The 27,225-nt window shown below is 41.7% G+C and overlaps 1 long non-coding RNA gene across 1 annotated transcript; it reads right to left on the bottom strand.

Annotated features, from left to right (window-relative positions):
* On the bottom strand, positions 1-26,292 carry LOC144585824 (uncharacterized). The gene is made up of 3 exons (XR_013540389.1): positions 23,846-26,292; positions 3,668-3,742; positions 1-86 (listed from the first exon to the last, which is right to left on the bottom strand). It is a non-coding gene; the product is annotated as an uncharacterized LOC144585824 (long non-coding RNA).
* Between the last annotated feature and the right edge of the window lie 933 nt (positions 26,293-27,225).

Here is a 27,225-nt window from a genome sequence, read left to right as displayed (position 1 = left end):
GGGAGGGGTGGAGCCCATGTGGAAGAGCCCTGGTATCAAAAATGAAAGAGTTGTGGCATGTCTCTCTGTCGACCCAGCCATCCAGACTGAAATATGCAAGAGATAAGACAAACCAGTTTGAGAAGTTAGTAGATTACAGGATGTAAAAAAAAAATACTTTGAAACATGGTGGGAGACACCGACATTTTATATATATATTCCATTATTTTATATGTACTCTTCTTTCATAATTCACTAATAGTTCAACATTCATATTCTGAAGTTCCAGTAATTCAGATTTGCATATTGTATCCATGTTTACACAGGGACTATATTATTAGGTACACATGTGCCTTTTGGCATTCCTATAATCTCTAATTCTCACCTTGTAAATTTGCTTATGTAAACTCATTCCACAATAACCCCATAAATCTCTGTAGTGCCAGAACAACATTTGTCTAGTAATTAGAGAATGTATACTCAGGCACAAAGGAGCCAATTAAAGCTAGAGACCTCCTTCAGATTCTTGGGAGGCTGGCTATAAACAGCAAAAATGTGACACATTAATCCCACGCACATTAATCCCAACCTTTTGCACCTGCATAGCTGCCTAAAATTCAGGGGAGATGAGCCACAAAATGGTGCTAATGTACATGGGGAACTTTAATTAAAGCGCAGGAGTGGGGGAGAGACAAAGTGATTGTATGATTCATGCTCAGAGGCAGAATTCTGGGTTTCATCATTTGTTTGTTGCTCACTGAAGAGTTACAGACAAGGTAAACTTTAGAATAGCTGCTCCAAATAGCTGGTATAAAATCTGGGGAGTGGGAGAAGAGGCATTTTGCTTCTGTATCTGGAACACACACATGCTTCATTTGCTGTTGAAAATACCATGATCAGCCACTGGAGCAAAGGAGGAAGCTTTCCCATGGGACTCTACTTAAAGGAGGAGTCCACTATCTTTCATCAGTGTCTGGTTTTGTGTGTGTGTGTGTGTGTGTGTTTTTAGAAGTAGCTGGGTTAGTCTGTGCAAAGGGATCAGATGAGGAAAAAAAAACAAGAACAGAAACAAAACAGAGACCAAAAACATGTTGTGGCACCTTATGTTTTAATGTGAGCTTTTCCAGATCAAGGGAAATGGACATTTTGTAGGTATCTAAATTAAATTCTCCTATTTTGTAGCAAAAAGACCACATGTCCCTGCCCCCCCCCCCCATTTTTATGCTCTATTCCTTCTTGCTATAGCCCTTGGAGCCTTCTGCCAATCCCCAGTACAGAATTTCTTTGAGGTAAGAAAATACCCCAGAAGTCACACAGTGCAAAACTGTTAAAATGTCCCTGAATGAAGATTAAATTGTACTCAATACTGTTTTAATATTGCAATATCTTGCCTCATGTTTTAATATCTTTTTTTGCGGGGGGGGGTGTATTCTTTTGCCTGAGTTCTTTTTTATCTACAGAGTATCTATGGTCAGATTCCTGTTATATACACTGGCATAACTGCAGTGGTATAAAGCAGTGGTTCTTAACGTGGGCGATAATGCCCCCCAGGGGGTGATTTCATTTTTCAGGGGGCAGTAGAACAAAAAGGGGCAGTGTGGGGGCGCTGGAGCAGAAGGGGGGAGGTAGGGGGGCACTGGAACAAGCCAAACCTGTGAAGATGGCTGCAGCCTTTTTACAGTGTGCATGGATATATATTTTCCTCCAATCTTAATTTAGTTTCAGAGTTTTTGTCTTGAAATTTTTAGTTCCTGCAGTGCGGTTTGTTTTTATGCCCTTTTTATATTTCTTTTTGCGTCTTAAAATTCGCTTGCAACTAAATCATTAAATGTTACTTTTGGGGGGCATTTCATTTTCTTGGAATTGAATTTTGTTTTCAGGGGTCATTGGATTTCAAGTGTCTTAAATAAATAAATAAATAAATAAATAAATAAATAAATAAATAAATAAATAAATAAATAAATAAATAAATAAATAAATAAATAAATAAATAAATAATCACCGTGGGGAGGGGGGCAATGATAACTTCCTCAATGGCTCAAGGGGGCATTTCTTTCAAAAAGGTTAAGAACCACTGGTATAAAGCACACTGGCAAATTGTGATTGATTTATAAGTCACTGTTTGTATTTCAAATGCACTTGAACAATGTGAACATTTCAAGAACGCTGTGTATAACACCACCTTGTCCACATTTGGCAAGAAGACCAAAAAGACGGCCAACTGATTCGAAGCCCATTCGGAGGAGTTGATGCCAGCCATCAAGGATAAGAGGAGAGCTCTAGCAGCATACAACGCCTGTCCTAGTGAGTACAACTTGCAAGGTCTTCGAGCTGCTCATAGCCAAGTCCAACAGGCTGCCACAGATAGCAGCAGACATAGGTAACATCAAAGGAATATATGACGGTATTAAGCAAGGGAGCAGAAGAAATCTGCTCCCTCGAAGTCTGCTACAGATGTGATCATCCAGGACTGAGCACAGCAGATGGACCACAGGGTGCAGCGCTACTTTGAGCTATATTCCAGAGAATGTAGTAACTGAAGAAGCATTAAATAATATTGAGTGCCTGCCTGTCTTGGAAGAGTTGGGCAGCAAACCAACCTTAGCAGAAATAAAAGCGGCCTTGGATTCCCTCACCTCTGGCAAGACACCTGGAAAGGATAACATCCCTGTTGAAGTGCTGAAGTGCGGTAAAGAGATATCACCTATCTCTGCTGCTATCTGTGGCAGCCTGATGAACTTGGCTATGAGCAGCTCAATGAGTCTACCCCCTCTATTACCATTTCCACGCAAGAATTGGAGTTGTTCATGACTTTTGTGTACCTTGGCTCAACGATCTCTGACACTCTGTCCGTAGATGTCAAGCTGGATAACCGCACTGGAAAAGCAACTACCATGTTTTCTAGACTCACAAAGAGAATATGGCTTAATAAGAAGCTGACGGCATATACCAAGATCCAGGTCTATAGAACCTGTGTCCTGAGCACACTCCTGTACTGCAGTGAGTCCTGGCATGGCAGGAGAGGAAGCTGAACACATTCCACATGTGTTGCCTACAACACATTTTTGGTATCACCTGGCAGAACAAAGTTCCAAATAGAGTAGTCATAAAAGAAGCTGGAATATTTAGCATGTATACATTACTGAAACAGTGACGTCTACGTTGGCTTGGGCATGTTGTGAGAATGGCTGATGGTCGGATTCCAAAATATCTCCTGTATGGCGAATTAGTGCAGGGAAATCACCCCAGAGGGAAACCACAGCTGCGATACAAGGAAATCTGCAAGCGGGATCTAAAGGCCTTAGGAATGGACCTCAACAAATGGGAAACCTTGACATCTGAGCGTTCAGCCCGGAGACAGACTTTGCATCACGGCCTCTCCCATTTTGAAGAGACCCTTGTCCAGCAGGCCGTAGCAAAGAGGCAGTCACGAAAGCAGCAAAATCAGGGAGCTGGACAGGGGACAGATGGCATTTGTCCTCTGTGTGGAAGGGATTCACGCTCTCGAATTGGCCTTCTCAGCTACACTAGATGCTGTTTCAAGTCCTCCATACACAGCACGGTACCATAGTCTCTCGAGACTGAAGGATGCCTAAGAAGTTTGTATTTATTGCTGGTCCTGTTATTTGGCATGCAGCCAAGAATACATACAGCAACTCATTAATGGGTACCACTTTGCCACACTTACACCAACGTAAATAATCAATAGAATTCTGGCCATGATCTCTTTTCATTTGATTGTGAAGCTTCTTGGGCCCCAGTTCTGTAAAACAGGTAGATTATGAATCAAATAAATAAATTATAAGGAAACTATAAAATAATATTTTGTGCGTTATAGAAATTACACTCCATTCTACAGCTGGAAAAGCTGAGGCTCACATAATGATTTAAAAAAAAGATAAGATGTTCCTTGGCCTCAAGTGTTTAATCCAAAAATACATGAAAGAAAAGAAAAAGAAGAGGAAGTAGGAGACTGGAAGCTGCAACCATTATATATTGTTTTACCTTCTAAAAGTCATGCTCTCCTTCTGAATACCGGTTTTGTTGCACATGCTGAACTTCTGCCCTAGGCCTACCTTTAAGGACACACAAGCCCTTTGGCTTGGCTCCTACCTATTGCCCTGTGTTCATGCAAGGTCTCACGTTAACATGTTGGCCTGAGGTGACCTTACTCGCATTTGTCAACTGGCCAGGCTGTAATAAGCTTGCAGCTTGTTGTTTGAGTTGTAAGATGATACATGCTCTGTGCTGACCGTGCTGCTTACCTAAAACAGATGGCTGAAAAGTGTCATTATATATTTTAGTCACTAGATAGCACTAGACTTCCTCAGGGAGGGGCCTTGCAACTAGACAGAGTGAGGTGGACACCATGACAACTGATTTGGGGTTAATTTGGGTTAAAAGGGCAGCAGATAGTTACTTATTAAACTTAATAGTGCTGCATTTTTATCCCCAGGGAGAGAGTAGGGGGTAACCTGCTGCTGCTCCACTTTGTGTGAACAAATGTCTTGCGGTGACCCTAGAATTAGTTGTGTCTTTTCTACTCCTGTTTAAGCGTTATTTCCAAGCTTCCCAAATGGTATGTCCTGTGAGCCTGTTTAATTTGGATCTAGTCGTAGATCTTTGGCTGATCAGTGCCAATGGTTTAACAATAATGATTTTAAAAATTCCTTTTCTATCTCATAAAATAGGGCGGACAGTAAAGAAAGCTAGAAAAATAAGAACAGATTTTGCGGGAAATGATTTCTGTTCTGTATGACTAGCCCATGACATTTTGCTGCCTGAGGCAAGATGACCTCCCTCTGCAGTTCCACCTACGCACATCAATAGGTCTGGACAGTCAGTATATTTCTGTACATGAGGTGGAAAATACTATAAACATTTCTCCCTGGCAGTAAAAATACAAAAGAATGAAATAAATAATAGCAATGTGTGCTGTTTTTGGACAAATGTGTAAACAAAGAGTAAAGCAGGGCTATTTGTATGTTCATGTGGCGACCACAGGGCAGAGCAAACAGTCCCTGGCTACCTAATGGATGGGACAACACTTCACATGGATGCCTCACATTGTGGGCAGGGAGCGGGGGAGTAAAACATGAGAAAATAGAAAAGGCACACTGTGTGAAGAAAATAGAAACTAAACCAAGAAGATTTAAACCAGTGGTCCCCAAACTTTTTTTACTTGTGGCTCCCTTGACTTGTTGGCCACTGGCTGCAGCTCCCCTATACGGTACTTTGGGTAAGGTGAGGGGGGGGAAGAAGGGAGGTAGGAAACTTCTAGCTGGTTTGGCTGCACCCCAGGGTGCTGCAGCGCACAGTTTGAGAACCACTGACTTAAATGTTGCCAAAGAAGAAATAGACTGACCATCACCTGCTCCCCAAGCCCAGGCCCAACTGTTGAAGCACTGGGCAGGGTTTATGAGAAATCTCACTAGGCTGCTTCACTCACTCTGTATGTCTCTGTGTGAGTTTCAGCTGTGGTGCAATACAAAGTACTTCTCTCAATGTAGCATATAGCCTGGCTTTGTCTTTCATATAATCATAGAATAATGGAGCTGGAAGGGGCCTATAAGGTCATTGAGTCCAACCCCCTGCTCAATGCAGGAATCCAAATCAAGGCAGATCTGACAGAGGGTTGTCCAGTTTTCTCTTGAATTCCTCCAGCATTGGAGGGCTTACCACCTCCTAAGGTAGTGAGTGCCCCTTCTGTTTTTAAAATCTAACCAGGGGGCCCTTTTGAAAGAGCCGTCCCTTAAGGAGATAAGAGGGAGGGCTTGTAGAGAAAGGGCCTTTTCGGCAGCTGCCCCCAGACTATGGAATGCCCTCCCGACTGAAATTCGTCTGGCGCCGACACTGATGACATTTCGGCGCCAGGTCAAAACCTTCCTGTTCCAGAAGGCTTTTAACTGAAATAATATCAGCTGTGGGTCTGATGGCAATTTTTAGAATATATATTTTAATTGCATTTTAATTATTTTGCCCTTTTATTTTGCCTTTTTATTGTATATTAAATGCTGTAAGCCGCCCAGAGACCTTCAGGTAGTGTGGGCAGCATATAAGTTAAATAAAATAAAATAAAATAAATAAATAAACAAACAAACAAACACTGTTTGTTATATTACTTGGAGTGAGTGCATATGTATGTGTAGAGACAAATGTTGGCATGTGTGACATTCACCTCTTTGAGGCACCTACGTTTTGTGCCCACACAAAGGCTCCAGTCATGTCCTCCTTTCACTGCCACCAGTGGATTACCTCAATCCACAAAACAATGACGTTTGATCAGACACTTGTATTGGGAATGCAAAGAAAACTTATTTATTAAAGTGAAGCCAATTTATTAATCACAGAAGTTCTTTAGATGTACGTACAATTCTCTTGCCATATAATTTCCACCTTCTCTTATCTATTCATCTTAACCAGTCTTTAACTTAATCTCTATCTCTTCTGCCTCTGCGTCTGACAAACTCACTGACTCACTCCTGACTGACTCCTCCTCTCAGGCTCCGCCTTTTAACCTCTCAGCTCCGCCTCTCAACCACATTAGCATAGATATGAATAATACATGACTTATACCTAACAAAGGGTGAACGCTACAGCATGTTTGTGGTCAGGTTAGAACTTCATTTTTTTACTGTCAGGATATGTCTCCTTCCCTCCACTTCCTTTATCTTGTGATACAGTGGTGTCACTGCACAACTTTGTAACAGCTGTCTGCTGCTTCTCTTTTTCTTTTTTTCCTCTTAGTTGAAAGTAGGCAAATAATATTGCCAGAGCTAATTCTGGAGGTGGTGTGTAACAAGGAAATACAAACAACTGTAACTTGTGTAACACACACCACAAGTTACAGTTGTTTATATTTCCTTGTTTGTTCGAATGGAGTTTTCCTCAGAGATTAGGTAACATGCACATACCATTGAAGACACAAATCAGAGAGGAGTATTTCCAGAAAGGATCAGGGGAAATCAAGTCCTGATCTATATGCCTTTACTTGGATACGGACCAAATTCATCCTACAGATTTTTTGTGCAGATGCACATTAGATATGATTCTTATAATTTAAAGAAAATCACAAGCATCTCACTCAAATAGTGAAGAGAGTGATTAGCTGACCTGTGTGCTTACTGAGTCTGCTGTCCTGGTGATAACTGAGGATGAACAAATTTATGACCCATGATCTCCTTCTATCTTTGAAGCAGATTCAGTCTTAGCAGCCCTGCATATGGAGATCTTTCTATCTTACTTCAAAAGTAAGATTGTTCTCTTGAAATGGAAGACTGGCCTCTGCAAAAGAGTCCATGTGCCTCTCCCCTAATTCAAGATATTTCAGGATTTTTTATGGATTCATAACTGAACCAATTTAATAGTTGCACAACCCTTGAAGCAGTCCACAATCCCCCCAAAAATCTAAAGTATATCACAGAAGTGAGTACACCCCCTCACATTTCATAAATATTTTAGTATATTTTTTATGTGCCAACACTGAAGAAATGACACTTGGCTACATTGTAAAGCAGTGAGTATGCAGCTTGTATAACAGTGTAAATGTGCTGTCCCCTCAAAATAACACAACACACAGCCATTAATGTCCTTTAGATAGCTTGAACCCAAGCTGTTCAGGGCTTTACAAGTTAGAACCAGCACTTTGAATTGCGTCCGGAAATGGATTGGCAGCCACTGAAGCTGCTGTAACAGGGGAGTTCTGTGATCTCTGAAACCAACCCCAGTCAGCAATCTGCCATGCCAGCTGACAGTCATTCTGCTACATACTCACTGGATGCTACATTGAGATATATGATGTGAATCTACTAGTAGGCAGAATCCATGGCTATAAAGGTCCAAAAAACCATCATCCTTAATGATGGCATCCTGGAGGGACAACATCTCCATGAAGACTTGGTACCAACAGTAGGTATACTGGGGCACTTCCCAAAGCCCACTCCCAGGCAGGAGAGCCACAACAAGACCAATTTGATTCTGCTGCTCTTCCTCACTGTGGTTATGTACTTTGCTTACCCACATTGCAACCCTGAGGAATAAGCAACTATAGGGGGGAAGAAAAAAGCAGCAGCAGCTTTCACTTGTTATCTTGCTAGACCTTTTACTGACAAAGCAAATGGCCCGAAACAATGCAACTGAGGAGAAGGAAGGCCTACTGGAAAGGGGATAAGGCAGGGAAATTATCTTGCCCCAAAACTGGGGTAAATAGTAAATCTAGAGTGACCTAAACAAAACACAGAAACTACACACCTGGTTTCCCTGCACATATAATACTAAGAATTGTTCAACAGCAGAACAAACACAGGATATAGTGATTTTCCTTATTGGAAGAATTTAAGTATAGGGTGAATGGCCAGAGATGCAGCAGTTACAAGCTCCTTCAGTGAACATGGGGCTGGGTTAGATGCAGTGGAGGCCGATGTAGTCTGGGGTTTAGCCCAAACTTTACTAGAGCTATCTAAGATATGGGATCTCTTTAGGGCAGTAGTTCCCCAGATGTTCTTTGACTAGAACTCCCAGTTGCACTAGCTAGGATTTCTGGGAGTGGCAGTCCAAGAACATTTGGGGATCCAAGGTTGGGAACCACAGATTTGGGGGATAAAGTTGAGCACCTTGGACAACTCCCTCAAGGTTCAAATTATAACGTGCAATAGTTTTACTGACATTTGGCCCACTAGCTTCCCCTGGTGATAGATGATAACCCATCTAGCGTTTCTATTTATTCACTGGATACATTTATGTCCTGCCTGTCTTTCAACCTGCCAAAGATGGTATACACAGCATTTCTTCTCCATACTTGCATCCTCACAACAACACTGTGAAGTAGGCCAAGCTAAGAGTAACTGGCCTAACGCACCCACTGAGTTTCATAGCCTGCAGACTAGAAACCAGATCCACCAAGTGTAAGCCAAGTACTCTTACCATTATAACACACTGGCTCATACACTTGTATGTAATTAGAGGTGTGCCTGGGGAATTCTGGAAGTTGTAGTTAGCAAAGACAGTTCTGCATACCTCTATACATTACACAGTCCATAACATGTCCGCCATTACCTTTTGGATTCATTAAATATCCAGTTGTGTTCCAGACTGTGGTTCAGCTGAGTATTGCCCATGACTAAAAAAAAGTTCAGAAAAATGTTGCTGTCTTGATTCTAGGGTGAGAACCTGTTGTCAGTCCTATGCCATGAGGTCTTTATTTGGCTCTATGAAGATTACTAAATGAAGAATGTGATGCTGTGTAAAGGCAAAAGCCTCAGACAGAGGAGCATTGAAAGGGAAAAGAATGTGCAAATGTCTCTCCAGTTTGCCTCTCCTCATGACCAGCTGTAAATATTTATCTGGCAGACTGTAATGAAAGACAAAGGCCCAAATAGTGATAGCTTCAACAAGGCTGCCCTCCAGGGCTTGGAACTTGGAGGAGTGGATTATTCACCACAGTTTTCTCAGCTAAGAATTCTGTGGGTTCTTGGGCAGGCAAGCGACTGCTTTCTTTAAAGAAAAGAAAAACTATAAAATCACTCGTATGGCAGTGGAAGCCAAATCCTGCTGCCTTGCAGTTTAAAGAGTTGAACCATAGCAGTTACGAAAGGGAAAAAATGTCTGGATAGAGGACAGTATAGGGAAAGAGTTTGTTTGGTGAAGGGGTTTTATGGATTTTTTTATTTTTTTGCCAGCAGTGACATACATATAAAATTGTAATTTACTGACTTTATTTCCCTTCTAAAGTGCCTTATACACTGTGCAGATAAGCTGTCACCTCTGAGGTGCAATGTGTTTGCTCATTCAAAGCAGGAAAGGGCAATGGTTCTATTTTGAATGACAAAGCTGCTTGGCTCCTTTTAAGGAGAAAGGTGGGGGTGAAGGTATTTTAAATAAATAAATAAATCTCCAAAATACCTTAGCCAGCATCTCTGGTTTCAACTGTATGGCACATGGCCCCATCAGGAAAATATAAATGTACACTTTATCTCTGATATTCTTTATTTGAGGCATGAGTTAGGAAGTTAAAAAAAGGCCTACTCACATCTTTATCACTAGAATTGTGCAGATATGTGTTGTGGGACTACAGTTCTTATATTTCTCCAGGAATTCTGGGAGCTGTAATCCAAAACCCCAAATTATGCATCTCTGTTTATCTATTGCCTGAATTGCTTAATAATGCTATTCTACTTGGGTGTATTGAGATGGTATTATCTGTCAATGCGCTTTCTCCTACATTCACTTCTTTAAAAACTGCAGAGAATTCAAATCAAGGGTTTTCATTTTGCAATGTTGGCTGTTTAGTTTTAAAAATGCAGTAGCTGTTTGAAATGTTCATGCATGAATATTTCTCTTATAAGGTTAAAGATAGTTTGGTACAGTGAATAACAATACTGTAACAAGAAAAGCTTTATGTAATATAAATCCTAGAATTCCCCAGTCAACATGGCCACTGGTCTGGATAAACCCCTCTACATTACTCCCCTTTTACAATCTACTGTTCCAGTTGATTCCAGGCTTGCCCATCTCTGGTTTTTCATGGCTTTTAATTTAATTTGCATTAAACAGGGGCTTAATAACTCAAGTTCTAAAGCAACAAACCCAGAGCTTCAATTGTCAAAGCCCTATAAAAAAGGTAATGATGTGCATTTTTACAGGAGAAAAACATCTTTAAAACTCATGGGTACTGTCCCCTTTTTGTCAGCCCAGAGAGAGAGAGCGAGGGAGAGAGAGAGAGAAAAATTGGCAGTGCCCAGAACTTAGGAACATTACTTTGCAACTTTCCAGATCCCCAGCCATAATGGCCAGTGGCCATACCAGCTGGGGGATTCTGGATGTTGTGGTCCCCTCACCCATCTACCCCCAAAACACCTTTTCCATGGCATTGCAGTAAAAACAGGAGGGAAAGAAAAATAATGGATCTTGTGATACTGTCAACATGGCATGAATGAAAACTGCAGTGGAGGGTGTTTTTTTCCATCTATCCTAGCACCAACACAACAAACTATATTAAGGTTAGGCATAAAACCAAAAGCTGTGTTTGTGTTAGGCCTAGGACAACTCCTTGATCTGCCAAGAATGCACCCTGCCCATACCCTGTGGAGTTCCGGCTTGCTCAGCTGTAATTCTAGTCATCCATTTTGTAATCAGCCCCAACATCCAGCAGGCAAACACAAGGCAATAGTTGTTTCATCCCTCATTCTAACTTCCTTTAGAGGCTGCCTGTTACCACAGCAATCACAGACTTGAGTTGGCCTGGCTGTCGTTCTTTCCCTGCTGAAACTCTAGAAACGGCTGCCAACCTGACAGCAGCCGGTTGGAGGCTGATTTTTTCCCCAGAATCCTGTCACCTCTCTCCACCAGGAAAATGGGTGAAATGCCAGTTTGGACCATCCTCACGGCTTGCTAGCTGCTGTTCAAGGGTAGGATGGGAAGAAAGATACTTTCCTCACTTTTCTGAGCCAGACATGGTGCATGATGCCAGCTAAGTAATGTACTTTATTCTTTGTCCTCCTGAAGCTGAACAGGGCGTATAAACAAAGAAGGCTGCTTTTTTATCGCCTCCAAAACTTTCAGCCAAGCAGGCCTAAAAAAGAAACAAACCCAAGAGTCGCTGTGCATGCTTTCTAGAGTGAAGGATTTACATGTTTTTACAGCACTGGTGGGGAATGCGCAGGGGGTGGTGGTAAATTTTAGAGCGCAGGTGTCAAGGAGAGACCAACATGTAGACAACTGATTTGTTCCAGATTAACTAACCTATTCCAGTAGTTCTCATTTCTATCAAAAGCTGTCCTTTGGTATTACTAAGATATCTGAAAGGCCTCACCCAGTCATGCCAAAATACTTTAAGTTACAATAGGATAGTCAAAAACCCAATAATATATATGTTTGTTCCACAAGTGTGTAGCAACAGATATTGTGCAACAGAGCAATTCATCATTCCACAATGCAATTCAAAAAATGAAGGTGCCCCAAACAAAAAAAGTCAACATTTTGAAATTGGACCTCAGATTGGCACCAACTTTGGCACAGTTGTAGCAGATGGCCTGCTCTTGCCCTGTGCCAAATGTGGGGACATTTGGGCAGTTTCTGAGTTATGATTTTTTAAAAAAGTAACAGAAACAGTGACCTTTTCTGTCTGCAGATTTAAAACAGATCAAATACACTGAAAAGACTAAACTTCCTTATCTTGAAATGGTTAGTCCAGGCTGCTTTTTTTTTGGAAGGAATCCAAGCTTTGGGTGTACTAGGGAGTTATTATGAAATATTATGAAATATTATTATGAAATAAGCTATTTCAAAGGCTATTTTCAAAGGGAGAAAACCTCTGAGTTTTTGGCTTTCTTATAAGAACAGATGTTCTAAACATAAACAACACACTCAAGCTTACAACATTTCCATACCATTCCATACCAGTCACACTTGCTGAAACACAGCCCTGACAATTGTTTTGTGTTTGGATGAGAAGTGGCTAACTCATGTAAAAAGGAATCAGCTCTGGGATTTTCCCGTGCTTAGTGTCAGTTTGTGAATAGTAGGAAGCACAAGAGAGGATTCTGTAGACCATCTTGACTTGGTGGTCTCAACATTCAGGCTGTCTTTTGCTACATAAAGCTTGGCGTCCTTTTTCTTGCTGGCAACATCAGCACTATATTATGCGGCAATATTGAACCATTCCCTGGCTTTCTGAAACACCACTACAGAAGCACAATATCCCACATTCATAAACTGGAAATATTCTGAAAAATTGAATTACATGAACAGCCTAGTTGAAGAGAAATGGAGAAGCTTGAAGAGGAAGGGAGGGCAAACAAAATAATTGCACAAGCTCATCCAAAAGTGCCACTGGTTTTCCCCTGCAAACCCTGGTTCTGTTACACTATCGGAAGGGTGTGGAGACCTCCAGAGGATGTTTGACGGCAACTCTCTCCCATGTCAACAGCACAGCCAGTGGTGAGAGATGAAGAGTTCAACACCACCTAAAGAACAATGTATTCCAGATACTGGAAGTCTAGGAAAATATGAAGTATGGAAAATAATGCTTTCACCTATGCATGACCCTACGGACACATGGGTACTTGACTGAACAAATGAAAAGGTCAGCATTCGAAGGGATAACTCTCGCCTTGCCTTCCTTTTCTGAACACTTCAAAGAAGAAGCTGTAAAAAGGAACTGACACTCCTATGTTGTCCTTTATCAGAGAATATTTCAAAGGGGAGTAAAATCATGCTTTCATGTTTATACTGCATTTCAAAGACTACTTTTATATGTATCAGGCATCTCCGGCATCTAGAAGTGGGTTTCCTTCCTTGCTTAAGGTTATGTGAATTTTGGCTGTGAGAAGGAGAGCAAGTGAGAGGTTATAGAGGAAGTGATCCATTGTCCTGATAATAGGTGAAAGGGGATTATAGTGGATTAAGTGTTAGTGGCAGCACCCTACCCAAAAATGGCCCATTAAATTTTATAAAGGGAAGTTAGCCAATACTCCCCTTCATGGATTGCTGCCTTGTCATGGCGAGGGGGCTTGAGTAACTCAGAGAAGCTATGGGCTATGCCGTGCAGGGCCACCCAAGACAGACAGGTCATAGTGGAGAGTTCTGACTAAACGCAATCCACCTGGGGTAGGAACCGGCAATTCCACTCCAGTATCTTTGCCAAGAATGCCCCATGATCAGAAACAAAAGGCTAAAAGATATGACGCTGGAAAATGGGACCCTCAGGTCAAAAGGCGTCCAACATGCTACTGAGAAAGAGCGGAGGACAAGTACAAGTAGCTCCAGAGCTGATGAAGTGGATGGGCCAAAGCCGAAATGACGCTCAGCTCTGGACGTGCCTGGAAATGAAAGGAAAGTCCAATGCTGGAAAGAAAAATACTGCATAGGAACCTGGAATGTAAGATCTATGAACCTTGGGAAGCTGGAGGTGGTCAAACAGGAGATGGCAAGAATAAACATCGACATTCTGGGCATCAGTGAACTAAAATGGATGGGAATGGGTGATTTCAACTCAGATGATTATCATGTCTACTATTGTGGGCACGAATCCCGTAGAAGGAATGGAGTAGCCCTCATAGTCAACAAAAGAGTGGGAAAAGCCGTAATGGGGTATAATCTCAAAAATGATAGAATGATGTCAATATGTATCCAAGGCAGACCTTTCAACATCTCAATAATCCAAGTTTATGCACCAACCTCCATTGCTGAGGAGACTGAAATTGAACAATTTTATGAAGATTTACAACACCTTCTAGAACTGACACCGAAGAAGGATGTTCTTCTCATTCTGAGGGACTGGAATGCTAAGGTAGGGAGTCAAGAGATAAAAGGAACAACAGGGAAGTTTGGCCTTGGAGTTCAAAACGAAGCAGGGCAAAGGCTAATAGAGTTTTGTCAAGAGAACAAGCTGGTCATCACAAACACCCTTTTCCAACAACACAAGAGGCGACTCTACACATGGAAATCACCAGATTGACTATATTCTCTGCAGCCAAAGATGGAGAAGCTCTATACAGACAGCAAAAACAAGACCTGGAGCTGATTGTGGCTCTGATCATCAGCTTCTCATAGCAAAATTCAAGCTTAAACTGAAGAGAGTAGGAAAAACCACTGGGCCACTCAGGTATAATCTAAACCAAATCCCTCACGAATACACAGTAGAAGTGAAGAACAGACTTAAGGAACTAGATTTGGTGGACAGAGTGCCTGAAGAACTTTGGATAGAGGCTCGTAACATTGTACAGGAGGCAGCAACAAAAACCATCCCAAAGAAAAGGAAATGCAAGAAAGCAAAGTGGCTGTCCAACGAGGCCTTACAAATAGCAGAAAAGAGAAGGGAAACAAAATGCAGGGGAGATAGGGAAAGTTACAGAAAATTGAATGCAGACTTCCAAAGAATAGCAAGGAGAGACAAGAGGGCCTTCTTAAATGAACAATGCAAAGAAATAGAGGAAAATAACAGAAAAGGAAAAACCAGAGATCTGTTCAGGAAAATTGGAGATATTAGAGGAAAATTTCGTGCAAAGATGGACATGATAAAAGACAAAAATGGAAGGGACCTCACAGAAGCAGAAGACATCAAGAAGAGGTGGCAAGAATACACAGAGGAATTATATCAGAAAGTTTTGGATATCCCGGACAACCCAGACAATATAGTTGCTGACCTAGAGCCAGACATCCTGGAGAGTGAGGTCAAGTGGGCCTTAGAAAGCCTGGCTAACAACAAGGCCAGTGGAGGTGATGGCATTCCAGTTGAACTATTTAAAATCTTAAAGGATGATGCTGTTAAGGTGCTACATTCAATATGCCAACAAGTTTGGAAAACTCAACAGTGGCCAGAGGACTGGAAAAGATCAGTCTACATCCCAATACCAAAGAAGGGCAGTGCCAAAGAATGCTCCAACTACCGGACAATTGCACTCATCTCACACGCCAGCAAGGTTATGCTCAAAATCCTCCAAGGTAGGCTTCAGCAGTATGTGGACCGAGAACTCCCAGAAGTACAAGCGGGATTCCGAAGGGGCAGAGGAACTCGAGACCAAATTGCCAACATGCGCTGGATTATGGAGAAAGCCAGAGAGTTCCAGAAACACATCTACTTCTGCTTCATTGACTATGCAAAAGCCTTTGACTGTGTGGACCACAGCAAACTATGGCAAGTCCTAAAAGAAATGGGCGTGCCTGACCACCTTATCCATCTCCTGAGAAACCTATATGTGGGACAGGAAGCAACAGTTAGAACTGGATATGGAACAACGGATTGGTTCAAAATTGGGAAAGGAGTACGACAAGGCTGTATATTGTCACCCTGCTTATTTAACTTATATGCAGAATACATCATGCGGAAGGCTGGACTGGAGGAATCCCAAACTGGAATTAAGATTGCAGGAAGAAATATCAACAACCTCCGATATGCAGATGATACCACTCTGATGGCGGAAAGTGAGGAGGAATTAAAGAACCTTGTAATGAGGGTGAAAGACGAGAGTGCAAAAAACGGTCTGAAACTCAACATCAAAAAAACTAAGATCATGGCCACTGGTCCCATCACCTCCTGGGAAATAGAAGGGGAAGATATGGAGGCAGTGACAGATTTTACTTTCTTGGGCTCCATGATCACTGCAGATGGAGACAGCAGCCCCGAAATTAAAAGACGCCTGCTTCTTGGGAGGAAAGCAATGACAAACCTTGACAGCATCTTAAAAAAGCAGAGACATCACCTTGCCAACAAAAGTCCGAATAGTCAAAGCTATGGTTTTTCCTGTAGTGTTGTATGGAAGTGAGAGCTGGACCATAAAGAAAGCTGACCGCCGAAGAATTGATGCCTTTGAATTGTGGTGCTGGAGGAGACTCTTGAGAGTTCCCTGGACTGCAAAGAGAACAAACCTATCAATTCTAAAGGAAATCAACCCCGAGTGCTCATTGGAAGGACAGATCCTGAAGCTGAGGCTCCAGTACTTTGGCCATCTCATGAGAAGAGAAGACTCCTTGGAAAAGACTTTGATGTTGGGAAAGTGTGAAGGCAAGAGGAGAAGGGGACGACCGAGGATGAGATGGCTGGACAGTGTCTGCGAAGCAACCAACATGAATTTGACACAACTCCGGGAGGCGGTGGAAGATAGGAGGGCCTGGCGTGCTCTGGTCCATGGGGTCACGAAGAGTCGGACACGACTAAACGACTGAACAAACAAAAGCCAATACTAGTCCTTGGAGTCTCAGCATCCTCTCAGGAGACAGCAGCCACGAAATTAAAAGATGCCTGCTTCTTGGGAGGAAAGCGATGACAAACCTTGACAGCATCTTAAAAAGCAGAGACATCACCTTGCCAACAAAAGCCTGAGTATTCAAAGCTATGGTTTTTCCTGTTGTGATGTATGGAAGTGAGAGATGGACCCATAAAGAAAGCAGACCGCCAAAGAATTGATGCCTTTGAATTGTGGTGCTGGAGGAGGCTCTTGAGAGTCCCCTGGACTGCAAGGAGAATAAACTTATCATTCTAAAGGAAATCAACCCCGAGTGCTCACTGGAAGGACAGATCCTGAAGCTGAGGCTCCAGTACTTTGGTCATCTCACGAGAAGAGAAGACTCCTTGGAAAAGACCTTGATGTTAGGAAAGTGTGACAGCAAGAGGACCATGGGGTCACGAAGAGTCGGACACGACTAAATGACTAAACAACGAGTCCTTGGAGTCTCAGCATCCTCTCAGGAGCGGGGGAAACTTTGCAGACTAAGTCCATGGCTGGCTGCTCTACTTAGGTCTGAGTATGGAATAGGTTAGATTAGAATGTATTATTTTCTAGTGTGTTCCTTCTTCTGAATTGTCCTCAGTCTGTATTGTGCTTTTTTGCACCATTAGATTGAGAAATCCATTCTTGAATAATAGTGTGGAACTTTTTTTTTTACTTTTTTGTAAATGCTTTACTCTTTTTTTCCGTAATGAAATACATTAAATCCTTTCCAGTTGGATTTAGGGCAGAGAGGAATTTGTGGTACTAAATGCAGGGCCTTGCCTTGCCAAGCTACTAGGTTTTGGATAAATATTAAATGGGGTGGTGGCAGCATATTTCTGAGTTAAACTACCTGGAGACACTGTCCAAACAGTAAGCTGGAATGTTTAGGAGAGTGGTCCCTTTTGGGCTCGATAGACCCGCAACCTTTAGTGTTCCCATTTCAAGGAAAAGAAGGGTAGGGTGGCAGAGCAGCTATCAGAGGGGATCTGACCCAAGTACCATGACACTGAGTTTAGGGAGAAGCCTAACAATCCTTTCCCGTGGGAATCAAAGCAAATTTGTACCATATTCACAGAATGTAACAGAATTCTTGGGGTGATGGTTTGAGATAGAGAGGTGCCACACAAGAGGATTGTGGTTTTATTGCTATGGAATGAACTTTGTTTCCTACTCCATACAGTCCTTCTCTCACACTGAGATCAGGATTTGACTTAAGTGTTGATTTTCGGTCCTTTCCTTCCTATTTTCGCCTTTTAAAACTATTGTATTGTACTGTATTGTATTGTATTGTACAATGGTGCCTCGCTTAACGATTTTAAATGGTTCCAAAAAATTCATCGCTATGGGAAAACATCACTAAGCGAAATGCGTTTTCCCATACAGATGCATTGAAAACCGGATTATCTGTTCCAATGGGAAGGGATTGCCTTCCTTAAGCGAAAATCGCCATAGGAAACATCGCTAAGCGAAACGCGGTTCCCCCATTGGAATACATTGAAAAGGTTTCAATGCATTCCAATGGGGGAACCGCCATTTCAATGGGGGAGAAAAAAAATCACCAAAAATTCAAAAAGAGTCAGAACGAAGCCAAATTTGGTTAACAAAGGGTTTATTAAGTGCACTAACGATTTCAAGCACTCTAAACCCTTTTTAAACAATTTAACACCTTTTAAAAATAGCAAAAACGGAGCTGTCAAAAACATCGCTAAGCGAAACAGGAGGACCTAAACTGTCATTGCTAAGCGAAGCAGGGTCCCGAACATCACTATGCGAAATTCCACCATTGGAAACATCGCTAAACGGAGCGCAAGATCGCTCCTAAAACCTTATCGCAAGTGAATACATCGTTAAACGAGGCAATCGCTAAGCGAGGCACCACTGTATTGTATTGTTGGATATATTGCACCTTTACACCCTTGTATGATGCCTTTAGCTGCTTTGGATCCTTTGAAGGAGAAAAGCGGAGTAAAAATAAATAAATAAAATGAATAAATAAGAGATTTTGACTGGGTGGGAGCTAAAGTGAATATCAATCAACCCAGTTGCAGCCAATTGTTTCCTCTCCATCTCAGATTCTTTTCCCAACTTTTTTTTAACAGTCAGAGTTCTGTTAATTAATGTTCTTAGTATGTGTGTGAGTTATGGAGTCAGAAGTGAACAGTTGGACCGAGGTGTTCTGTCAGCAATGTAACCAGTCATTTAGTTAATAATAATGTAAATTAAGCAGTTAAGTGGAGTAATGTAACATTAAAATTTCCACAAAATATGTTTGTTTTAATATAAGAACTGTGAGCAAACTGAAACATTTTATTCTTTCTTAAATACAAGAGGTTCCCATCTGTGTGCCAATGTAGTCTTGTCCATTGTGCGTCAGTAGTTGTTTGAGATTGGAGGGTTTTCTGTAAGCCAGTATAGGTCTGTCACCAAGGGCTTGGGAAAGTGAAGTGTTCTTATCACGGATGGGTTGGAGATCAGTTTGATGTATGTGAGTGGTCTCAGTTGTAGACTAAAAGTCAGTTTTGCTTCTGGGGCTGTCCTGAGTATCTGTCTTCCTTTGATTTCTTCCTTGATCATATTGGGCAGATATTGTAGCCCAAGGAGTGCATTTTGTAGATCCTTTAATTTGCACCCTCTATCTTGTGGCAGATAGAGCAGATGCAATTGTATTTGAGGTCTTGGCTGTAAACAATGGATTTTGTTGCGTGTTTACTATGGAAGCTGGAAGCATGCAAGTAGGTGTATTGATCAGTGAGTTTTCAGTATAATGTGGTATTGAGATGTCCATATTATAATTTAACAGTGGTGTTTAGAAAATGCACTTATTGTGTTGATGTTTGGATAAAAGCTACTAAAATCCTGATGGAATTTCTCTAGGGATTCCTTTTCACGGGTCTAGATCAGAAAAACATTTTTCTGATTAATGTATCTCAGACAGAGGAGTGGTTTTGGTTGCAACAGTTCAGAAAACATTGTTCTAGGTCTGCCATGTTTGCTTATTGTGGGGGCCATGTGAGTACCCATCACAGTTCTATTGATCTGGGGGGTACATTTTATTGTCAAAGATAAAATAGTTGTGTATGAGTACAAATTAGGTTTTGAATGGTATTTGTAACAGCCTGTAGTCCATCTCTGCGTGGGATGTTGGTGTAAATTGCTTCTATGCCCATTGTAGCTAGGAATGGTGTTGTCTGGGAAGTTGTGTGTGAGATTTATGTTATCTGTATTATTTAGTTTGGCTTTTATATGCACAGTTATGAAGGGCAATGTCAGGGCGTTTTCTCTTGCTTCTTATGGTTTTTTATATTTATTTTTAAAGGACCTAGATAGGTGAATTACTTTAAAAATATTGGGGACTGTCATCTGTAAATGAGGACACATGACCACCCAATTCTTAACTATCAGGCAGTACTTTCTCAATTTATTGACAGTGCTGTAAAGATCATTGCATTACAGGGACTAAAATTGTCTTCTATATCCTATCTAACATCAGTAGTCTTACGTTTGAAATGGAGGTCACAAAAACCTTCACACAGCAGATGCCTACATAGCCAGTTTAGAAATAAGAATACTAAATTAAGTAAATCACAGACTAAATAGAAACTCTCCAAGTAGGAAGGAATTAGAATCATAGAATCACAAAGCTGGAAGGGGACAGTAAAACCATTGAATCCAACCTCCTACTCCATGCAGGAATATAAATCAAAGGATATATGTAGGTGGCTGTCAAAATTTCTCTTTAATGCCTCCAGGTTTTGGAGCACTCACCACCTCTTGAAGTAATTGGTTCCATTGTCATACTACTCTAACAATTAGGTTTTCCTGATATTCAACCAAAATCTGGCTTCCTGTAACTTGAGCCCATTGTTGCATGTCCTGTACTCAGGGATGATTGAGAACAGATCCTACCTCTCCTCTGAATGACAGCCTTTCAAGTATTTGAAATGTGTTATGATATCTCCTCTCAGTCTTCTTTTCTCAAGAAGACTTTTCTACATGCCCAGTTCTTTCAGTGAAAATGAAAAGTTACTTGGCACTGGGTAATATATTTGGACTGGGTTGTTACAGCACGACAAAACAGGAGCACATAATGTCTTGACATATTAATGACACCAAGAAAAAAACATGCCATTTTGTGATTCTTGGGTAGCCATTGTTAAAGTGGTTTGTTATCAAACCAGCAGATATTGGCTTGATTAGATGCATTAGACGCAAGAAAGCAAGTAGTGACTGCAAGGAGCTGCTAAGTTATTCAGTGATACAGGAGAGAGAGGATAAGTGAAGAGAGACCATCATGACAACATGATGCAAAAAAATTAATCCAGCACCGAGTATTGAAGTTGGGGTTTGCTGGGTCCAAGCCATTGGATGTTCTCAGTACTATGCACTATGGCATCATCACCTCTCACACTTCCCGATTCCTTATGAACTTACCTACAATCTTCGGAGTTTGGACACAACCTGATTTTTCCAGGAATGCTATAGTATTTTAAGCAACCCCTGCTGTAATGAAATACATTTGCACATGTTTGGGCTTTAAAAGAGCAATGAATTGCTATTGCATTTACAAAATGCCTGCTCCTTATTTTGTAATACAAACTGATCCGATGCCCTACATATTTGGCCTCATCATATGTCAGGGTGGCAACCAGGCTTGTCAAGATCAGCACCTGTAAGTCCAGATTTACCTTTACACCACTGCTTAAAACTATCCCAAAAACAGTGAAAGAATTGCAATTCAAAATTGTGCATATTTAAGATATAGTTTATGTCAGGGCTTACTGGAGCCTATCCTTCAGTCTGTAAAGGATCATGTGCAGAATATGCTTTAGCAGGGGCAACATCTGGCCTCCACAGTTAAAATCGTCAAGTCAACAGCATTCAGTTTCCTGGGTTGCTGAGCTAAAACCAGAAGATGGACACTTGTGATTTCACAAGTTAGGATTTCATGATGTCAAAGAGTATTATCCTTGCCCTTCCTCCCTCAAGACTCTGCACTGCTGCCACCAGGGCTTGTAAAACCTGAAGGTTCACAAGACATTAGCATGCTACTCCCTGGTTTTTGTGGTGCATCCATACTGTTTAAGCCCAACACACAAATAAATACCTTCACATCGAGTCCAAGAGCTCTCAGATTAGCTGAAAATGGGTGGAGATGGGGATATAGGCTGCAAAGCCAACATATTCAGTTTCTCCCTAATACCTCTCACCCTGAAATTTGTTTTCCTGACTAGAGGTCTCAGGAAGCTTAGTTGTTCCCTGAGACTTCAGTCCTACACCTAGATATAAGATATATATTTTTAAAAATTCTCATTTCTCAAAATCTGGACATTTGCTTTTGGTTTCATTAGCAGATCACCTAATCATACCCTTCCCTCCTCTGTGCACAAAACCCTTTTTGTTTTGTATTTGAGAAAGATTGCTCCTCCAATCCTAAAATAAAAACATTCCAGCATGCTGGGATATACCAAATTCTGTGACATATGCCATATGCATATACACACACACCATTAGTGATAGGGAATCATATAATAAAATTTGGTATATACACCCTGAAATCAAAAGTCTCAGGAAGAGGAGGGACTGGGCTAGGAGAGAGGTGTAATCCACTGGCCTTTACATATTTTTGTCCTTTCTACTATTTTAAAGACATTACATTGCCTGTTTACTTTTAATGGAGGGACCAAATTAGACATTTATTCAGGCATTAAAGACCTATTTTTCCGCCTTCAGAATTAGGTGCATCAAACTATCTACCTTGCAGTGTTCAATGTTATGCTAAATTTCTTTCAGCCCTGCTCCTTCCCTCATCACTAAGTAATATTTGTTTGTTTATCTGACTTATTTATTTGACTTCTATACCACCCATCTGACTGCCAAGGCCATTCTGGGAGGTTTACATATTAAACAAATATGTAACTGTAACATGACTTTCCATCCAAACAATTTCAGTATTCAAGGAAGGTTTTCCAGGTTTAATTGCCTAGACCAGTGGTTCTTAACCTTTTTGAAAGAAACGCCCCCTTGAGCCATTGAGGAAGTTATCATCGCCCCCCTCCCTGCGGTGATATCTTACCTACCTACCTACCTACCTTGTCTCCCTCCCCACCTGGGTGCGAGGCAGCGCTTCACGGGGTGAGGTGAGGACCCAAGAGACCCTTTCCTTCCACCCGATCCACACTCAGTGCTCCCATAAAGGAGAAAGGCGAGATGTGGCAGGTAGAAAGAGCTGGATCATCTGGCGGCAGCAGCAGCACCAGATCTACTGCCAGCATTGCGGCTGCAGTCGCCTTCACAGGTTTGGCTCACTCCAGTGCCCCCTACTGCCCCCCTTCTGTTCTTTTGCCCCCACACCGCCCCTTTTCGTTCTACCGCCCCCTGAAAAATGAAATCGCCCCCTGGGGGGCATTATTGCCCACGTTAAGAACCACTGGCCTAGACAAATCTGAGTCTCAACATCTTTTCTCTTAGAAGGGAAGTTGTTGTTGTTTAGTCGTTAAGTCGTGTCTGACTCTTCGTGACCCCAGAAGGGAAGTACTGTATGTAACTATAATTCTCAGGACAGAGTAAGGGCTATACTTATAGTCAGAAACCTGCCTAGCTTCTCAATTTTTGTGTGTGTTTTACATGTGGAACCTGGTTTATTCTATGGTGACTCTAGTCTACGCACACATGCAGATTTGGTGTGTGCATGTAAGTGATCTAATAAAAGTTATACATAGTTTTACACTCAAAGTGAACTTGCACAGTAGAAAACATGGATATATCTGAGGTGGCAATCATATGTTGATTTGCACAGATTCATTCTCCACGTTTGTGTAAGTTGTTGAACATGCCACTATTGTTATCCAAACTATAGCAAGAGACACATAGAGTGGTGCAGTTTGTCTACATAGCATATGTGGTTTATCAGGAATGTTTAATGACATTTCTTGCTTGTTTCTCCCCCTGCTGTGATAATGATCGGAAGATCATCCAGGAACTTGTTTGCATCAATATGTGTAATCAGACAGACTGAAGAGATTGAACAAATGTGCATACACAGAGTAACTGAACCTCCAAACACGCATATGAATGTTTACATTTCATACAGACTATATGCCCAAATAATTACACCTACCTCACTTTTCTAACCAGAGATTCCAGAGTGAAGTGCTTACCTGGGTCTTTTCCCTTTTGAAAGAGATCCCAGGAGGCTTATGGCATTATGTGTCATTTGAGTTATTTTATGAATATACAGTACAGGCTGAGCACATAGTAAGCTGTTCCCCAAGGCTGCCTGGAAGCAGAACTGAAAGCACACAACCAAAATCCACTGCTCCCATGACGCATCTCTAGGGAGAAGAACATCCACCACACACACACACACACACACACACACACACCACTGCCTGTTTGTAGAATGCAAACTCATTTCTCCTTCTTATCCCTTTTTGCCTGAATCAGACAGCAGGCTTTTGCGGTTTTCTTTAACACAGAGTCTGAAATTACAACATCTTTAGTTGGGAGTGGCAGAGAAAAATGTGTCCCCGTTTGAATGTTTCCAGTTTGCAATATTACCAAAATGACTCTGCATTAAGAATCCATTTGTTAACTCATAAGTTCCCATAGCACCCTATCATCTGTGCTTTACCTAATAAAGGATGTCCTAAGCCAGATCGGGGAAATGGCATATTTTCCTCAGCCAGCACTATTCACACTTAATAGAACCTGTAGTGCTCCAGAAACAGAGAGAGTTTAATTAAAAGAAGGGAATCATTATAGCGAAACTGGACACAGGACAACAGAAATAATAAATATTTTACTAAGGCATTTTAATGGCCTCTAAGGAATCATCCATGCTTGTTTCCCACCCTCTTTCTGCAACATCTGGCTCAATCACACACCACATGATGTACTTGTTTGTGCATGGTCCTCCCATAATATCTGCATCTGTATTCCAATATTTTTGCAGTCCTAAATAATGATGGATTATTTTGTTTGTCCAAGTGATTGGGCAAACTCCTCTTTGGATGTGGACAGAGTGGTGGGGCAAACAGAGAATGGAAATCAGGCCTTCCTTTACTGATGTGATAAGACTGGGTGGTCGGACATTTATTTATCCAAGGGGTGGCTGGCTCCTGAGATGCACCAAAGGGAGCAAAACGCTCTCTCTCTCTCTCTCTCTGTTTGTGTGTGTGTGTGTGTGTGTGTGTGTGTGAGAGAGAGAGAGAGAGAGAGAGAGAGAGAGATGAAATGGAGAGGATTGGGGCAGTCAAGGCGAGGGCATCTTCCTGTAGTTCATCAGGGATGTTTCCTCATGTATATTCGTAAGACTACTACCCACACAACAAGTCTGTAATTACCATCTGGCCTTACAACCACTTCAAGCCCCTCCTAAAATTGCACATTTCCATATTCCTGGGTGGTAAGGAATGGTGCTAGAAACATAGATACTGTAGTAGCAAACACCTTTTATTTCTCCCACAATTGCAATGCTATACACTGATGCCAAAATTATAAAGAGAATGCTGCTCAGTTTATGATCTGTATGATATGGTTCAAAATGTAATGTTGGTGATGATGATACACAAAGATGTGGTGCTGACGTTTTTCTTGCCCCTGCAGTTCCTTAAGTCACTCACGAACTTTATCCAAAGGTCAGCATGTTTGGTAAGGATTACAAATACCACTGATCCACAGTTGTTCCTATGTAATGGAAACCATTATTTGTTTGGTGAAGAATGTTGCTCAGAAGTGCAAAGGATGTTTCCAGTGTTCAGCCACCTGTTTCTGAGAATCTACTGGAAAGTTCCTTGAAGATTCTGTTGCAAACCGAGCAGAGCTTGGAAAAGTTACTTTTCTGGACAGGTGCCAGATTTCCCAATAAGTATAACACACGATTAATATCTGGGGTCCCAAATCATCCAGTGCACGAGGGTGTAATGGAGATGTGCTCCCCTCCATTTCATATGTTTTCTTCTGAAAATTTAAGCATTAGGAAGAGACCTTATTCTGTTCCTATCACCACAGCATGGAAGGAACTAGTTGAAAAGAAATAACTAATTTTAATTTACTGTTTTTGCAGTAACTGCTACACAACTAGAATAAGCCAATTTGAATCAATGGAACTTGGGCAGGAGTTGACTTATGTACTGTACTTTGATAGCATTCTGTCTGAGGGAGAATGTGTGCTCTTTTACTTTGTTACTTCACTCCCACCTCCTCCCAGAATTGTGTGATTAACTGGGAACTTCAGTGCCACAAGTTTTTTTTTTCTGCCACAGCAGGAAACACAGATGCTGCCTCAGCTTCTCCTGTAAGGTTTCCAGATTCATTCTTTCTTGACCTCAAAAAAAGAAGGATGAGATGTTAAGAAAACCCCCACTTCCTCCCCATCCAGTGTTGTTTCTAAACAGTGGTGCTTGGCCTCTTACCTGCATCTGCTGTAAATCACGTGATGTGTGGAGGGGCCCCTACCTTCTTGTCAGTGGTCACCCCACACCTGGCCACCCATTCTCCTTGGCTCCTTATCAGAGACAGATTGCCGTTATATATGCAGTGTAAAAACATGTGGGGGGGGGAGGCATGTGTGCACCCAGTTTTGTCCTTGGTTCTATCCACAACATGTAATTGTTTCTTCAATATGCCAGCACGTTTGGAAAACTCAACAGTGGCCAGAGGATTGGAAAAGATCAGTCTACATCCCAATCCCAAAGAAAGGCAGTGCCAAAGAATGCTCCAACTACCGTACAATTGCACTCATTTCGCACGCTAGCAAGGTTATGCTCAAAATCCTACAAGGTAGGCTTCAGCAGTATGTGGACCGAGAACTCCCAGAAGTACAAGCTGGATTCCGAAGAGGCAGAGGAACTCGAGACCAAATTGCTAACTTGCGCTGGATTATGGAGAAAGCCAGAGAGTTCCAGAAAAATATCTACTTCTGCTTCATTGACTATGCGAAAGCCTTTGACTGTGTGGACCACAGCAAACTATGGCAAGTTCTTAAAGAAATGGGAGTGCCTGACCACTTTATCTGTCTCCTGAGAAACCTATATGTGGGACAGGAAGCAACAGTTAGAACTGGTCATGGAACAACTGAGTGGTTCAAAATTGGGAAAGGAGTACGGCAAGGCTGTATATTGTCCCCCAGCTTATTTAACTTATATGCAGAATACATCATGCGGAAGGCTGGACTGGAAGAAACCCAAGCCGGAATTAAGATTGCCGGAAGAAATATCAACAACCTCCGATATGCAGATGATACCACTCTGATGGCAGAAAGTGAGGAGGAATTAAAGAACCTTGTAATGAGGGTGAAAGACGAGAGTGCAAAAAACGGTCTGAAACTCAACATCAAAAAAACTAAGATCATGGCCACTGGTCCCATCACCTCCTGGGAAATAGAAGGGGAAGATATGGAGGCAGTGTCAAATTTTATCTTCCTGGGCTCCATGATCACTGCAGATGGAGACAGCAGCCCTGAAATTAAAAGGCGCCTTCTTCTTGGGAGGAAAGCGATGACAAATCTTGACAGCATCTTGAAAAGCAGAGACATCAC

The sequence above is a fragment of the Pogona vitticeps genome, chromosome 1 (genome assembly GCF_051106095.1).
Source record: "Pogona vitticeps strain Pit_001003342236 chromosome 1, PviZW2.1, whole genome shotgun sequence".
Lineage (NCBI taxonomy): Eukaryota > Metazoa > Chordata > Lepidosauria > Squamata > Agamidae > Pogona > Pogona vitticeps.
Note: the sequence above shows the minus strand (reverse complement) of the source record. Positions and strands in the feature narration are given on the sequence as shown.